We start from the raw sequence: 15666 nt of genomic DNA on the forward strand, positions 1-15666 counted from the left end.
AGCAGGGTTCTCTCCCTGTTCTCACCCCACACAAGCGGGGTTCTCCCCCTGTTCTCAACCCCAGAATCGAGGTTCTCCCCCCTGTTCTCACCCCACACAAGCGGGGTTCTCTCTCCTGTTCTCACCCCACACAAGCGGGGTTCTCCCGCTGTTCTCACCCCTCACAAGCGGGGTTCTCCCGCTGTTCTCACCCCACAGAATCGGGGTTCTCTCCCTGTTCTCACCCCACAGAATCGGGGTTCTCCCGCTGTTCTCCCCCCACCCAAGCGGGGTTCTCGCTCCTCCGGGAGGGCCCTGTCCGTGCGCGCCGCGGCCGCCAGGGGGCAGCAGGGGCCGGCCGTGCCCTCTGTCGCCCCCCAGCGGGCGCGGCGGGCGCTGCAGCGCGGCGGGCCCGGTGCCGGCGCCGCTCGCGGTCCCGGTTCGGTCCCGGTTCGGTGCCGGTTCGGTGCCGCTCCCCCCATGGCCGCGTCCCGGGGGCCGCGTCCCCGCACCCGCCCGGGGAGCCGGGCACGGCGAGCAGGTACGGGGTGAGGGAGGGAGAGAGGGAGTGAGCGTGTGCCTCCCGGCCGGAGCAGCATCTCCGCCTCGGCGGGAGCGGCGGGGTCGGGAGGGCGGTTCAGCTCCCGGTTTCCGTGCCGGGGGGATGGACGGATGGACGGATGGACGGAGGTGCTGCCGGGGTTATGGCACACTAGTGGCGGAGAGATAGCCGGGCTGTGTTGTCCCTCATGCCGGAGGGATGGGGATGCCCGTGGGGTTGTGTTATCCCCGTGCTGGAGAGATTGAGGCGCCTCCAAGCTGCGTTATCCTCATGCCGGCGGCATAGAGCTGCCCCTGGATTGTGTTAGCTCTGGAGGGATGGGGGTGTCCCTGGGCTGTGTTATCCCCGTGCTCGAGGCATGGGGATGTCCCCGGGATGTGTTATCCCTGGGTTGGAGGGATCGGGGTGTCCCTGGGCTGTGTTATCCCTGGGTTGGAGGGATAGGGGTGTCCCTAGGATGTGTTATCCCTGTGTTTGAGGGATAGGGGGGTCCCTGGGCTGTGTTATCCCTGTGTTTGAGGGATAGGGGTGTGCCTGGGCTGTTATCCCTTGTGTTGGAGGGATAGGGGTGTCCCTGGGCTGTGTTATCCCCGTTCTCGAGGCATGGGGATGTCCCTGGGTTGTGTTATCCCCGTGCTCGAGGGATAGGGGTGTCCCTGGGCTGTGTTATCCCTGTGTTGGAGGGATCGGGGTGTCCCTGGGCTGTGTTATCCCTGTGTTGGAGGGATCGGGGTGTCCCTGGGCTGTGTTATCCCTGTGTTGGAGGGATAGGGGTGTCCCTAGGATGTGTTATCCCTGTGTTGGAGGGATCGGGGTGTCCCTGGGCTGTGTTATCCCTGTGTTTGAGGGATAGGGGTGTCCCTGGGCTGTGTTATCCCCGTTCTCGAGGCATGGGGATGTCCCTGGGCTGTGTTATCCCTGTGTTGGAGGGATCGGGGTGTCCCCGTGTTCCAGGAATGGGGGTGTCCCCGGGCTGTGTCCCCCCCGTGCCATCCCTGTGTTATTCTCTGTCCAGGGGCCATGGAGGTGCCCCCGGGGATGGAGAGAAGGGGCTGTTCCAGGGCTGTGCTGTCCTCAGAGGGATGGGGGTGTCCCCGGGTTGTGCCAGAGAGAGGAGGCTGCTCCTGGGGCTGTGTTGTCCCACACCTGGGGTGCCCCCAGGCTGTGTTATCCTTGCACCCTGTACCAAAGGGAAGGAGGTGCCCCGGAGCTGTGTAACCCCCGGGCAGGAGCGATGGGGGTGCTCCTGCATGCCAAAATGCCAAGTCCTGCCTGCAGAGCCAGGTGGAAAGTGCTGTCCAGGGAGCCATCCCTAAACTGACATTTTTAGTGCAAGTCACTTACAAAGAGTATTTCTTTCTCTGGAAAAGTAGAAATGCAAATGGAAGTTTTCAGTTGATGTGAACTGCATTGGTTCCAGTTAACCATAAAAAAATTTTAAAAAGGAAATGGTGAGTTTTTAGAGTGCACCATGCAGGAGAGATGGGGTGCTCAGCCTGTGCTGGAGTGATGGGGTGCTCCTGGGAATGTGTTATCCCCATGCTGGAGGGATGGGGGTGCTCCTGCATCCCAAATCCTCCCTGCAGAGCCAGGTGGAAAATGCTGTCCAGGGACCCATCCCTAAATTGACATTTTCAGTGCAAGTAACTTGCAAAGAGTATTTCATTCTGGAAAAGAAGAAATGCAAATGAAATATTTCAGCTGATGTGAAATACACTGGTTCCAGTTAATCATAAAAAAAAAATTAAAAAAGGAAATGGTGGGATTTTAGAGTACCCTGTGTACTGTGTGTTACCCCCATGCAGGAGTGATGGGGTGCTCCTGGGGCTGTGTTATCCCCATGCAGGAGTGATGGGGGTGCTCCTGCATCCCAAATCCTCCCTGCAGAGCCAGGTGGAAAATGCTGTCCAGGGACCCATCCTTACACTGACACTTTCAGTGCAAGTCACTTGCTAAGAGTATTTCTTTCTGGAAAAGTAGAAATGCAAATGAAATATTTCAGCTGATGTGAACTACATTGGCTCCAGTTAACCATAAAAATAAGTTTAAAAAAGATAAATTAAGAAAAAAAAAAAGGAAATGGTGAGTTTTTAGAGTACCCTGTGTACTGTGTGTTACCCACATGCAGGAGGGGTGGTGCAGGAGGGATGGGGGTGCTCCTGCATCCCAAGTCCTTCCTAAAGTGCTCTCCAGGGACCCATCCCTAAACTGACATTTTTAGTGCAAGTCACTTACAAAGAGTATTTCTTTCTGGAAAAGTAGAAAAGCAAATGAAATATTTCAGTTGATGCAAATTACATTACATTGGTATCAGTTAACCGAAAAAAATAAATTTAAAAAAAAAAAAAAAAGGAAATAGTGAGTTTTTAGAGTACCCTGTGTACTGTGTGCTACCCCCGTGCAGGAGGGATGGGGGTGCTCCTGGGGCTCTATTACCCCAGTACAGGAGGGATGGGGGTGCCCCTGGGGCTGTGTTACCCCAGTACAGGAGGGATGGGGGTGCCCTCAAGCTCTGTTACCCCAGTACAGGAGGGATGGGGGTGCTCCTGGGGCTGTGTTACCCCAGTACAGGAGGGATGGGGGTGCTCCTGGGGCTGTGTTACCCCAGTACAGGAGGGATGGGGGTGCCCCTGGGCTGTGTTACCCCAGTACAGGAGGGATGGGGGTGCTCCTGGGGCTCTGTTACCCCAGTACAGGAAGGATGGGGGTGCCCCTGGGCTCTGTTACCCCCGTGCAGGAGGGATGGGGGTGCCCCTGGGGCTGTGTTACCCCAGTACAGGAAGGATGGGGGTGCTCCTGGGCTGGGTTACCCCAGTACAGGAGGGATGGGGGTGCCCCTGGGGCTGTGTTACCCCAGTACAGGAGGGATGGGGATGCTCCTGGGACTCTGTTAGCCCAGTACAGGAGGGATGGGGATGCTCCTGGGCTGTGTTACCCCCGTGCAGGAGGGATGGGGGTGCCCCCGGGCTGTGTTACCCCAGTACAGGAGGGATGGGGGTGCCCCTGGGGCTGTGTTACCCCAGTACAGGAGGGATGGGGGTGCCCCCGGGCTGTGTTACCCCAGTACAGGAGGGATGGGGGTGCCCCTGGGGCTGTGTTACCCCCGTGCAGGAGGGATGGGGGTGCTCCTGGGCTGTGCCATGCCCTGGACCAGCATCAGGGTGCAGGACAGGCTGCTCAAGGCACTCCATGCCCCCTCTCTTTGAGCCCAGCAGTGCCTGAGGCTCACCCCAGGGAACAGCATCCTCTCACCGGTGCTGCTGGGAGAAGTGACAGGAGCTGAGCTGAAGGAGGCTGCTCTTCCCTGAGAGCCTCCAGGATGGAGCACTGCAGGATTAAGTTTGTGCTCAAGTGGTTTCACGCTATCTCAAAGCTGCAATTCCTCTCAGGCTGCTCAGGGAAGGGGTTTTGGAGGATTTGAGGCCTGACAGAGAGTTTGCTGCAAGGATATTTCTGCACTCAGGTTCCTGGCCAGCTGCTTCCTTGTCCAGTGTGTCTCCAGCTTTCTGTGTGAGGGAGCAGGCTCAGCTTTCAGAAACACCCTTCAACCAGGGGTGTGTAAAACATGAGCCAGGGGAGGGAGCAGCAGCCCTGTTGTGGAATTCCCTTGTTCAGATGTGTGTTTGCTGTAGTGCCCTGGGGTAGAGGGAAGGCTGAGAAGCAGAAACAGAAAGCTGTGATGTGGACAGCCCCACTGAAGCTGCCTTGCAGGCCATCTTGGTCTGAGGAACAGCAATTAGGGAAGGTGTCAGGCCTTTCTGGGCAGTAAAATCAGCAGAGTCTTGGCAGGTTTGCAGGCATGGGCTGCTGTGTCTGTGGGATGGGAAGCTCTTGCTGTGAGGAGCAGCCCTCTGTGCCATGGGGTGTCCTCAGCCTCAAGCCCACTGTGGGTATTTTGGATCAGAGTGGAGCTGATCTGCTGCCACCTTTGCAGATTTACCTCGGGGGAGATAGAGGGCAGGCTGGGAATTACAATGTTTGATCAATGAGGTTGCTTTTCTGAAATATCTTTTTTAATGAAGGGGAAAATGTTGGTCACACCAGAATTAAGTTCTTCTCTGTGGCTTTGAGGTGATTCCTCAGTTGAAATGCCTTTGCACGGGATGAAAGACAATCTGAGTTAAAAATTCATTGTCCCACAGGAAAGGCTTTTGCTTCTTTCTTCCTGGAGCAGCTGGCAGCAGTGTGGCAGGAAAAGGGTTACTGATGAAGTGTGAGGGAGCTTCTGGGATGTTTCCTGGGCTGGCTGAGGTGGTGAGTGGCTGTGAACAGCCAGGCTGTGCCCCTGCAGGGAGCTCAGAGCCAGCTGTGCCTGCGCCCTGCTGCTGAAAAACTGAGCTTCACTGCTGGGAGCCCAAAGGCATCAACCCTGACCCCAAAGATGGGACCCAGGCAGCCCTGGCCTGGGGGTTTTGGTCTCTCCCTGTGTTTTGTGTCACCCCTGGGCTTCATCCAGCCCCAGCTCTCCCTGTCCCACACTGCTCCTCCTGGGGAAGGGCTGTGACACTGCCCCAGGGCAAGGCAGATCATCCTCCTGCCTCCCTGCTCTGCCTGATCCCTCCTCCTACCCCAAAAGCCTTTTCCTCTCTGAAAGCCACTGTAGCCGCCCTAGCAAAGACCAGAGGAACCTTTCTTCACCTCTCAGCTCAGTTCCAGGCTGGTGTGCAGACCCTCCCAGCTCAGAGTGAGGGGCTGAGCTCCTCAACTCCAAAAGGTCATTGTGGGGGACAGATTTAAAGGGGTCTGACATGGGGATCCTGGCAAAATGATCTCTCTGGCTTGTCTCAGGGTGGGCTCAGCCATCAGGTTAGTCCAGGAACACTCACCTGAGCTCAGGGGGATGCTGGGGTCACTCCTCACCTCAAGGCTGCTTTTGGCAAGTCTGAGTTTACACACCTGGCAGGGACACCTCCCTCTGGAGAGGAGAGGCTTAAAGCTTTCTGGAAAGGGACCTGGATGGTTTCCTACTGCCTCCTTTGAGGGCAGGAACAAGGAGCAGGGCTTTGAATGGTGTCCTGAGACCTGATCTCTGAGTTTCCGTTCCAGCACAGGGTCCTAAGCCAAGAAAACTGCCTGTCCTGCCAAGGCTGGGTAGGAAACTGGCCCAGGAGCAGAGATGTGGTGTTAACTCCTCTCTGCAAGGAGCACTGGGGCTCCTTTGGTGAGCCCCCATCTGCACTTTGTTATTTCCTTCCAAAACACCCATCCTGCCTGGCCTAGCTGCAGCCTGAGGCTGTGGAGCTTGTGAAGGTGCTAATACAGGCTCAGGGATGAATTTATTCACTCCTTAACCTTGTCCTTTCTGAGCTGGGCTCTGCTGGGGCTGTCAGCCTGGCTGGGGGAAGGTGCTGGGGCCAGGGAGTGCAGCAGAGGAGGGTGGGCTGGAGCCAGGGGAGGGATGGCCTTGGAGCAGGGAGCATTAAACATGTTTGGCATGTCAGTGGTCTGGCACGTGGGGAATCTCCTTCTGTTTTGTCTTTTTGGTGATCATTTCTTGCAGAACCCCGTGTTTAGCAAATGGGATAGAAGGGATCAGCTGCTGGTTTGGGCACACATCCCACAGGCTCCTGGGGGTGGGACACTGCTCTGGGCAGGACAGACAGACTGACAGACTGACTGGCAGCAGCAAGTCTAGAAGTCATCTCAGAGACACTGAGAGCTGCTCTGCTTTGCTTGGGACTGCACATTCCAGCTGTTTGCCTGGGCCCACCACACATCTGCACTGGCTGTCTCCATCAGGGGAGATGTGCGTGGCCAAGCTGCCTGCTCTGCATTTGCTGCTCCTGCTGCAGTGACCAGATGTCCTGCTCTTTGGGGATGTTGTCCTACTTTCAAGTAGGTTATTCTATTTTTGCCTGGCCCTGTCCTTTTTGTGACTTTGCTTTCCTCCGTGTCCCGTGCCAGGCTTTCCCCTGGCAGTGGCAGAAGCTGTGCAGGTCGTGGTCCCAAGCAACACAAGCCATTTCTCTCTGCTGTGTTTCCTTGCACAGCCTCCAGCCTTGCACACAGGGCATGAGCTCAGGCACCCAGGCTCCCTGAAGATCATCAGGTGCTCAGGGGGAAGGGTCTGGGTGCCTGGCAGTCAGGGGAAGGTGTTTGCTCTTGTTTTTACATCATATCTTCAAGCACCAGCACTCCCAGGATCTGGAAGGGAGGTTTGGGCAGAGAAGGAGAGGACTGAGCTCTCTCTCAGGGAAATGGCAATGGAGCCTTGTCCTGCAGCTGCAAAGAGGCAGGTTTAAGTCTGGGAACTGCCAAATCCCAAGCCTTTCTTGGAAAACACCTTGGACTGCCAGTCCCTGCTAGCCCTGATCTCTGTCTCTGCCTCTTCCCAACCTCTTCTTCACTCACACTTCGACTTCAGTTCGAAAACTGCAGCTTCTTGTTCAAGCCAGCCATGAGACACTGAGGTCAGTGTGTCAGAGGCCTCTCAGCTGGCCCAGGGGGACTCCAGGTGTCCTGGCCTGGCTGGGGGCTGTGGAAAAGGGCAGGGGAGCTGGAGAGCCCTGTTGGACAGGCTGGGCTGTAGCAGGGCTGGCAGGGAGCACACAGGGTGGAAGCTGAAGGCTGATGAGGTTTGGACCAGTGCTGCAGTTTATTTCTGGCCTGCTTAGCAATCTCAGGCAGGCAGTGTGGGTTAAGGCATCTCCTGTCCTGGATTGACAGTACAGATCCAATTAGCCATGAAAGCCTCTAATTATTTGTCCTGAATTGCTCTGGTGGTAACCAAGGCTCTGCTATCTCCTCCTTTTGTCTGTGTCCCAGCTGGAAATGCCCCAGTGTCCCTGCATCTAGAGCAGCAAGTGTGATGTGCAAGCAGAGTCAGCACAATCTAATCAAGGGAGACAGGCCCTGTGAGCTAATGAGGGGATGGACCCGCTTGGTTGGCTTTGGAGAGTTCTGAGCCCATCCTGAGAGACAAAGGGCTGAGTGTGGCCAGGATAAGGCTCACAGGATGAGCTGCTGTGAGAGAGGGGCTGCAGGACACAGGGAGGGAAGGGGTGGCTTGGCAGCAGAGTCCCTTGTGTCTCATAGGAGAGAAACACCTCCTGTAGGAGGAAAGGCTGAGAGAATTGGGATTGCTCAGCCTGGAGAAGGGAAGGTTTCAGTGTGACCTTGCTGTGGCCTCTCAGTACCTGCAGTGGCTGCCAGAGAGCTGGAGAGGGACTTTGGGCAAGGGCCTGCAGTGACAGGACAGGGGGAAAGGCTTCAAACTGACAGAGTAGGTTTAGATTAGATATTAGGAAGGAATTCTTCCCTGTGAGGGTGGGAAGGCCCTGGCACAGGGTGCCCAGAGGAGCTGTGACTGCCCCATCCCTGGAAGTGTTCAAGGCCAGGTTGGAAGGGGCTTGTAGCACCCTGGGATAGTGGAAGATTTCCCTGCCCATGGAATGGACCCTTAAGGTCGATTCCAACCCAAACCCTTCCGTGGTTCCTCGATTCTGGCTCTGCAGCTTGGCCAGCTGAGGTTGGCAGTGGAAGCAGTGGCTGCAGGGAGCCACAGACATGATGGGAGGGTCACCCAGGCAAGGCCTGAGGGCTTCTCTTCTCCAGACACTCGTGCTAAGTTACAGCTGTGCATTCTCAGCTGCAAAACTATTTTAAGGGGAACAAAGCATTGTAGGCCATTTATTGCATCCTTCTGCTTCTTCTGGGTTCTTGTTGTGCAGAAGAGGGGCCTTGGCTGTCTGTGAGGGAAAATGTGTCATGAACATTCTCAGTAACCTTAACTCTGACCAGACATGACAGCAAATGGCTCTCAGACGAGACAGTGCAGCCAGCCTTGGCTTGAAAGCAACATTTTGCACAAATAATATTCAGGTCCTGTATGAGGGGCCAGCTGAGTGCTTCCACTGTTGTTTCCAGGTCACAGGGTCCCCCAAAAATGGGTTTGACGTCATTGTCTTGAGATGCTGCCTGAAGGCAGGCCATGGCTGTGCTCACCCAGTGCACATTTTCTTCGTGTGTGGATGGATGAGCAGCAGACCTGCCAGCAGCATGGCTCTGCCCTGTGCAGAGAGGAGGGGAGAAGCAGCAGGGACGCCCACCTGGGGGAAGCTGGGAGCTGTTCCCAGGCTGATCCTGGTGCAAAAAATGCTGCTGAGCATCAAATGTGTCTCTCTGACCTCCCTCCAAGTGACCTTCAGACAGGACCTGTCCCTACCAGCCCAGTGCTGGCCCTAGGAGTCAGCTGATGCATCCTTCAAGCCTCTTGGTGTCCTTCCCATGCAGCCCAGAGCCTGCCAGGTTCAGGCCAGAGTTTCCTCCATACAAATGGGGACCAGGGGGGTGGGCAGTGAAAGTACAAAAACTGTTTCTTTCCTGCCCACTTGGAAAGGGGAGCCATGGAATTTTAAGCAGCAAAGACAAAACTCTGCTGAAGAGGCCTCTTCTGTGCTTGCCTGTTGAAACCTCTGATCACAGTGGAGAGGGGGTCCAGGGACATGCCAGGCTTGCCCTTATTAATGGCTCTGTTGTTGTCTGCTCCTCTTTGTTGGCCTTTGCTCTGGGAGATGGTTTGCCAAAGCAGCCACTGCTTTCCCTGGAGCAGCTTCCAGGGGAGCTGTCCCCATGGTGGGGCTGTCCCCATTTTGAGGGCTGTCCCCATGGTGGGGGTGTCCCCATTGTGGGGCTGTCCCCATTTCGGGGGCTGTCCCCATGGTAGGGGTGTCCCCATGGTGGGAGCCGTCCCCATGGTGGGGCTGTCCCCATTTTGAGGGCTGTCCCCATGGTGGGGCTGTCCCCATGGTGGGGGTGTCCCCATTGTGGGGTTGTCCCCATGCTGGGGCCTGTCCCCATAGTGGGAGCTGTCCCCAAGGTGGGGCCTGTCCCCATTTTGGGGCTGTCCCCATAGTGGGAACTGTCCCCATTGTGGGGCTGCCTCCATGGTGGGGCCTGTCCCCATTTTGAGGGCTGTCCCCATGGTGGGGGCTGTCCCCAAGGTGGGGCTGTCCCCATAGTGGGAGCTGTCCCCAAGGTGGGGCTGTCCCCATTTTGGGGGTGTCCCCATGGTGGGGCTGTCCCCATGGTGGGGCTGTCCCTCTGTATGGCCAGGTTGCTCTGATGCCTTGTGAAGGCTGACCTAGAGCAGGGACTAGATGGAGCTTAAGAATAAAGTAGGGATTTATTAAGAGGCCTCAGTGGATCCACCTTGGGCAGCACAACCCAAAAGGGCCACAAAAAATGGTTGACTGGTCACAGGGTCTCTCACTTTTATAAGTTATGATCCATTTGCATATTGGAGCCAATTGTCCAGTTACAGCTTTAGCCCATGAGATCCCATCCTTCTTGGTTTTCTCCAGCCCATGTTGTTTCTGCTCTTGGGGCTGAGATTTGGATCATTTGTCCTTGGTCCCCAGCTAGAGCAGGAAATGTTTTGTCTCCCTACTCTGTGAGAGAGCTCACCATCCCCTCATATGAAGCCCAGACTTACACACTAGAGCAGCACAGAATCTGAAAATATAAAAGCTAAACCTGAGGAATCAGCTCAATGCCGGTTCTCAGACCTGGCCTACAGGGCTGAGCCAGAGTGTTCTGGGAACCTCCTTTATGGCCACAAAACCTGAACTTGCAGGTGGAGAAGGGACAGGTGAGAAGAGACAGAGGATCTTTGTTCCATCTGAGACTTTTCCCTTCTGTATTTTAAGGATGTTCAGCCTTGCAGCTCAGGACTCCAAGTAGGGACACCAACTTCTCCCTGCTTGGTCTCTGCTCTCTCCAGCAGCACCAGTTTGGCTGGGCTGGGGACACAGTGACAGCCTGACTGCTGCTTTTCATGCATCACTTTCACCATCCAGCAATGCAGATGTGCAGCTGCTCTGCCCTGCACTCTCCTGTTTCCCACCCCAGGCTCACAGCATCAGGCCCTCTTACCTGTGTTTTTCTCCTTGAACCACTTAGTTTTAAATAGAGCAATTATCTTCCTTCAGAAAGGAGCTTACCCACTCCAATCTAGGGCAGTCTGAGGGAGCAGCAGCCTGCACAGCTCTCCCTGGGAGCACAGCTCTGTTCCCAGCATGGGGGCTCCAGGCTGGGAGAGCTGGGGGTGCTCACCTGGAGAGGAGAAGCTCCAGGGAGAGCTCAGAGCCTAAAGGGGCTCCAGGAGAGCTGGAGAGGGACTGAGGACAAGGCATGGAGGGACAGGACACAGGGAATGGCTCCCACTGCCAGAGGGCAGGGATGGATGGGATATTGGGAATCAGGAATTGTTCCCTGGCAGGGTGGGCAGGCCCTGGCACAGGGTGCCCAGAGCAGCTGGGGCTGCCCCTGGATCCCTGGAAGTGTCCCAGGCCAGGTTGGACAGGGCTTGGAGTACCCTGGATAGTGGAAGGTGTCCCTGCCCATGGCAGGGGTTGGACTGGCTGATCTTTAAGGTCCCTCCAACATAAACCCTTCTGTAATTCTGTGATTCCTGTCTGTGGCTCAGGATGGTGGTTGGACCATTGGTTTGGGGTCTGAGGCATTACTGGGCTGAGCAGTTTGAGCCTTTGGTCCCAGTCTTTTCTCTGTAACCTCTCTTGTGCCACAGGCATGCAGGCTTGGCTCTGGGAGCAAGGCCAAGGTTCTGCCAGGGTTCTCAGCCCTCCCTCCATGGCCAAGGCCTGAGGCATCTCTGGATGGGGAAATCTCTTCCTGAGTCTGTGTGATAAGAAAAAAGAGACCTTCAGACTTTTACCTACACATCTATCAACAAGTGACAGACCTGCAGGGGACTGGCAGGAACTTTCAGAGGTGGCCTAGTCCATGTTCATGCCCAAAGATGGGGCCAGTCCTTTTGTAGGCCAGTGCCAGCAGAGGTTTCTCCAACCTGCTCCTAAAATGCCTGCCCATGACCCCTGTCTGTTTGACAGGATGAGGTATTGGCTGTGATTCAGAGGATGTAATTGCTTCTGGGTTTAAATGCTCAAAAAATGAGGGAGCCTTTGCAGAAGCTTGTTGCAGTGAAGGGTTCAGTGATGGAGCAGATTCTGCCAGGCTCAGCTGCCACACTCTCTGTGCTAGGAAGGGTTTACATCCTCACATGTGTAGATCACCTATCTCCTCTGTCTTGGGATCCCTCTGCTGTCTCACAAGTCTACACCCAGCTGTTGTTTAATTAAAAAATAAGCAGACAGGTATTCACTGGGAAAATTAAGCTGTTTTGCTCTTTATGTGTCCTTGATGCACTCCTGGCTTCTTATCTGGGGACAACAGCTCTAAGCCTTGAATTTGCATTTATTTTTGTCTTGCCAAGCTGACTGTTTCACTAGGGAGCAAACCATGGAGCAGTGAATGTGCCATGCCACACAGACTGGTCATGGTTTCATTGGGGAATGTGCCTTTGCCTCCCCTTTGCCCTGCCCCATGGGCTGTGGGGCTCAGGAGATGTGGCTGCAGCTCATGGTCACCTCCATGCTGTGGTGACTGCTGAGGGCATTTGGCTTCTTCAGCCTGGAGCAGAAGAGGCTGAGGAGAGCCCTGAAGGCAGCCTGCAGTTTCCTCATGAGGGGAAGCAGAGGGGCAGCACCAAGGACAGTGACAGAACCCAAGGGAATGGCTGGGGCTGCATTGGGAGAGTCAGGTCGGATATCAGAGAAAGGTTCTTCCCCCAGAGGAGATAAGGCACTGCCCAGGCTTCCCAGGGAATGGTCACAGTCCCAAGGCTGCCAGAGCTCCAGGAGTGTTTGGACAACACTCCCAGGCACAGGGGGGATTGCTGGGGTGTCTGTGCAGAGCCAGGAGCTGGACTGGATGATCCTTGTGGGTCCCTTCCAATTCAGCATGTTCTGTGATCCCATGAGACAGCTTTGTGTAGCTGTGCTAGACCAGCCTTGACACCAAACAGAGCCCATGTTGTGCTGTGAGATATGGTCAGGAGGGCCAGGAGAGCCAGAGAAAGACCTGTGTAGGACACCCCAGGTGATGTGGAAAGGCAACATGAGCTACTGATGATTTCCAGGGTAGCAGAGGAGAGCCAGCTGACCAGAGGCTAAAGAGTGGGAGTAAACCCTTTGTAGCGGAGGGTGTTTGTCCATGGACACAGAGCACATCACTTGTCCTTTGGCTGAGCTTTGTGTCCTTTCAGTGAAGCTGGAGCTACAGCTCACACCCTAGAAGCTGGAGACCCACAGATGTGAGCTCTCAGTTCATTTGTCAGGGCTTGACAAACCCAGAGGTGCCCAAGAGGGGAGCAGACTGGAGCTGTCTCCATATTCCCTGAGTCAGCAGATTTTCTCCATCTGGTGGCTTTAGATGAGAAGAATAGAAAAGTAAGGAAGAATAAAGTTAAAAGACTGATTTTCAAAGGTTGGAGGAGTTGAATCTCCTTGATTAAGGCTCTGTAAAACACTGTGATCATCAAGCCCACCCTGAGTGTTTGTCTTGAGCCCAGCCCAGGAGCTCTTCTGAGGCTGCTGGTGCATGAAGCCCAAGCTCCCATGGACACCCTCTCAGTGGATCAGCTGGGGCAGATTTAGAGATGGTCCAGCTGAAGAAGGGTTTCCTCCAGGGACAGACAAACCAGGACAGGATTTGTTTCCTTTGAACTTTTCCTGCAGGATTTCCAAGCTTTTACCCCAGAGCACAGATCCCCCAAACACCCTCAGATCCAAGCCCCAGCTTTGTACCCTGAATTACTCCATCCCTCCAGAGCAAATGCAGTGGAGCAGATCCGGCCATGGCTCTGCTCATGCCTGGTGACACATCAGAATCACTTCTCCTTGGCTTCTCCCACCCACAGCACCTCTGACCAGGGCAGTGCTCGTGGCTGGAGCTCCACTGCACTCCTACAACAGCACTGAGCAGTTTTCATACTGGAAATTGGGATTTACAGAGATGAAGTGAGTTGATGAAGGAAGTCAGAGCTGTGGGGAGGGAGAGAAAAAGAACCCAGAAAAGCTGTTAATCTGCCATTTCAATTTGCTGCATTGTAGCCTGAGAACTTCATCGTTGCTGAGCTACCACCCAGGTGCTCATCCAATGGGAGCTGCTGGAGATTTGCAAGTAGAAGAGCTTTAAACAAGAGACAACGTGGATTAAGCCTGACACCCCATCAGATCCTCCTTCTCTGGGTCCCTGATCTTCCAAGAGGCACCTTTCCCACTTTGCATATAATGTGAACTATTGTATAAATATTTAGTCATTCTGTTGGGAACATTAATTATAAATGGAGACTCAGCTTTTGAAAGCTGCCTGTAGGTCTGGGCACCCAATTTCCATTAATTTTAATGAGAATCAGACATCCAAATCCCATTCGGTGGCTTTGAGCATCTCAGGCAGGAAGCTTCATGTGACACCCCCCGCCTCCATTCTCCCCACTCTGCAGTGTAAGAGTGAGATTTGCAAATACCTTACAAATCCTGCAGATGCCTGAGCTGCCCTTGTGCCATGCCATTGTTGTCTGCTGAGGATGGTTGGGTGGTAGCTTCAGAAGTATTTCTAATAAGTTCATTTAATCCATCCTGTTGGTTCTTTTTCTTTGCACCCCCCTCAGCACTTTGAAACAGCAATGCCTGAATGAGCCCCCAGCCTGTGTGGTTTTTTTTGACAGAGAAGCTTTGATGCTTGCAAATGACAGCTGTGCAGAGCAGGTCTGAAATGAATGATTGAATTATCTGACTGATTAAAAATGTGCTGTGGCTTGGAAGATCTGACAGCAAGTACCCACTTAGGCAGCTCACATGAAAGAGAGCACACATGCACGTAGGGTGTGTGTTTGTGTGTGCATTGGCAAAAACAGCCAGTGAGATGGGACAGACACACAGAGCAGCAGCTTCTTAAGCTCAGCATCCTTTCCAAAGCTCCAAATCTGCTGTGAGATGCTCAGCAAAGCTAAAACTCAGCGTGGTTGTGGAGATAATGATTATTTAGACAGACGTCAGCAGTGGTTTAGGAAATGGAAATTGAGCTAAAAAGTAGTGCAGGCTGGGGAACTACTTAACTGCATCTCAGTCCCTCCTGGCCTGTGGCTGAGGAGGGATAAGCTCTGGAAACACAGCTCCATCCTCTGTGCCATGGTGAGGAGCAGCCCCAGGGGCACCAGCTCCATGGGAACCTAACCTGTGATCCAGAGGCTGGAAAAACTCCAGCCCTGGTGAGATTAGCTGTAAATGGCTGGAAGGATGGAGAAAGGAAGCCTGGTTGTGGCTGTGCCCTTGATGGCATCAGTGATGCAACAGCAGATGTGCCCATGCAGCCTTTCCAGACCTACCTCAGCTTCCTTCCCAGTCCCTATGTAGTAAACTCTCCCTTGGTGGTGCCTCAGAGAAACTCAGCTCAGCTAGAACAGAAGAAAAATATCTGGAAGTGAAATGAATGGAAAAAAAAAAATTTAAGTACTTTTTTTGCAAATGAAATATATTTTGTTGGCTCAACAAGCTCACAGGTTCCTGCTGGAGTTCCATACAGGGGAAAAAGAAATCGTGTCATAGCAGTTGCAGTTGTAGTTCTTCATTGTGAATGGTCTTCTGATAGTTTGCTGAAATTGATTTTTTCCTAAATTGTCAAACTGTTTTTCATCTCCCTGCTTACAGAAGATCACTATCTTGCCCTGACCCCCAGCTCAAAGAGGTGAAACACTGGGCTGTAACTAATTGCTTTATCTGAAATAGTTTTGGTTTGTTCTCCCAGCCCAGCCACTGAATAATTTGCTCTTTGCCCCTTCCAGTGCCATTAGTGCTGTTGGGTGTCTGTAACAGCTTCAGCCTCGCCCTTCCTGCTCCTGTCCCAGTTCCAGTGGTCATTTCCACAAGACTAAATGCTGCAATATCCTAAGGGCACACAGAGCTAATGGTAGCTCATTGGCATCTGTGTCATCTCTCCATCAACATCCCAAAATGTCCCTCTTATTGAACCCATTCTGGCAGCTCAGGAACACTCAGGGCAAAGAAGGTGCTGGGATTCTGCTTATGTAAAACCTCATCACTGCTAATTGTCCCCCTGCAGCCCAGGTGTGGGAGCCCCAGGGCCCCTGTTTCTGTCCCACATTTCTCCCAGCCAGGACCTGGCTGCTGAGCTTAAAGGGAACATCAGATCATTTGAATTCCCTTTTCCATCATCTGAAAATGTCTGTTTATCAACAATTTTTTTTCAAATTTAACAAGACAATAGAGAAGTTGTTGACACTCCATCCCTGGAAGTGTTCAAGG

General features: G+C 53.9%; 1 protein-coding gene across 1 annotated transcript in view; it reads left to right on the forward strand.

Moving 5' to 3' along the window:
* Positions 1-365: 365 nt before the first annotated feature.
* The window catches only part of PSD2 (pleckstrin and Sec7 domain containing 2), an 80501-nt gene continuing 65200 nt past the window's right edge, over positions 366-15666 (forward strand). The window contains exon 1 of the mRNA XM_077186500.1: positions 366-520. The gene's annotated coding sequence lies outside the window, so the exon portion shown is untranslated. The remainder of the gene's footprint in view (positions 521-15666) is intronic.

Source organism: Agelaius phoeniceus, chromosome 15 (genome assembly GCF_051311805.1).
Source record: "Agelaius phoeniceus isolate bAgePho1 chromosome 15, bAgePho1.hap1, whole genome shotgun sequence".
In the NCBI taxonomy this organism is placed as follows: Eukaryota; Metazoa; Chordata; class Aves; order Passeriformes; family Icteridae; genus Agelaius; species Agelaius phoeniceus.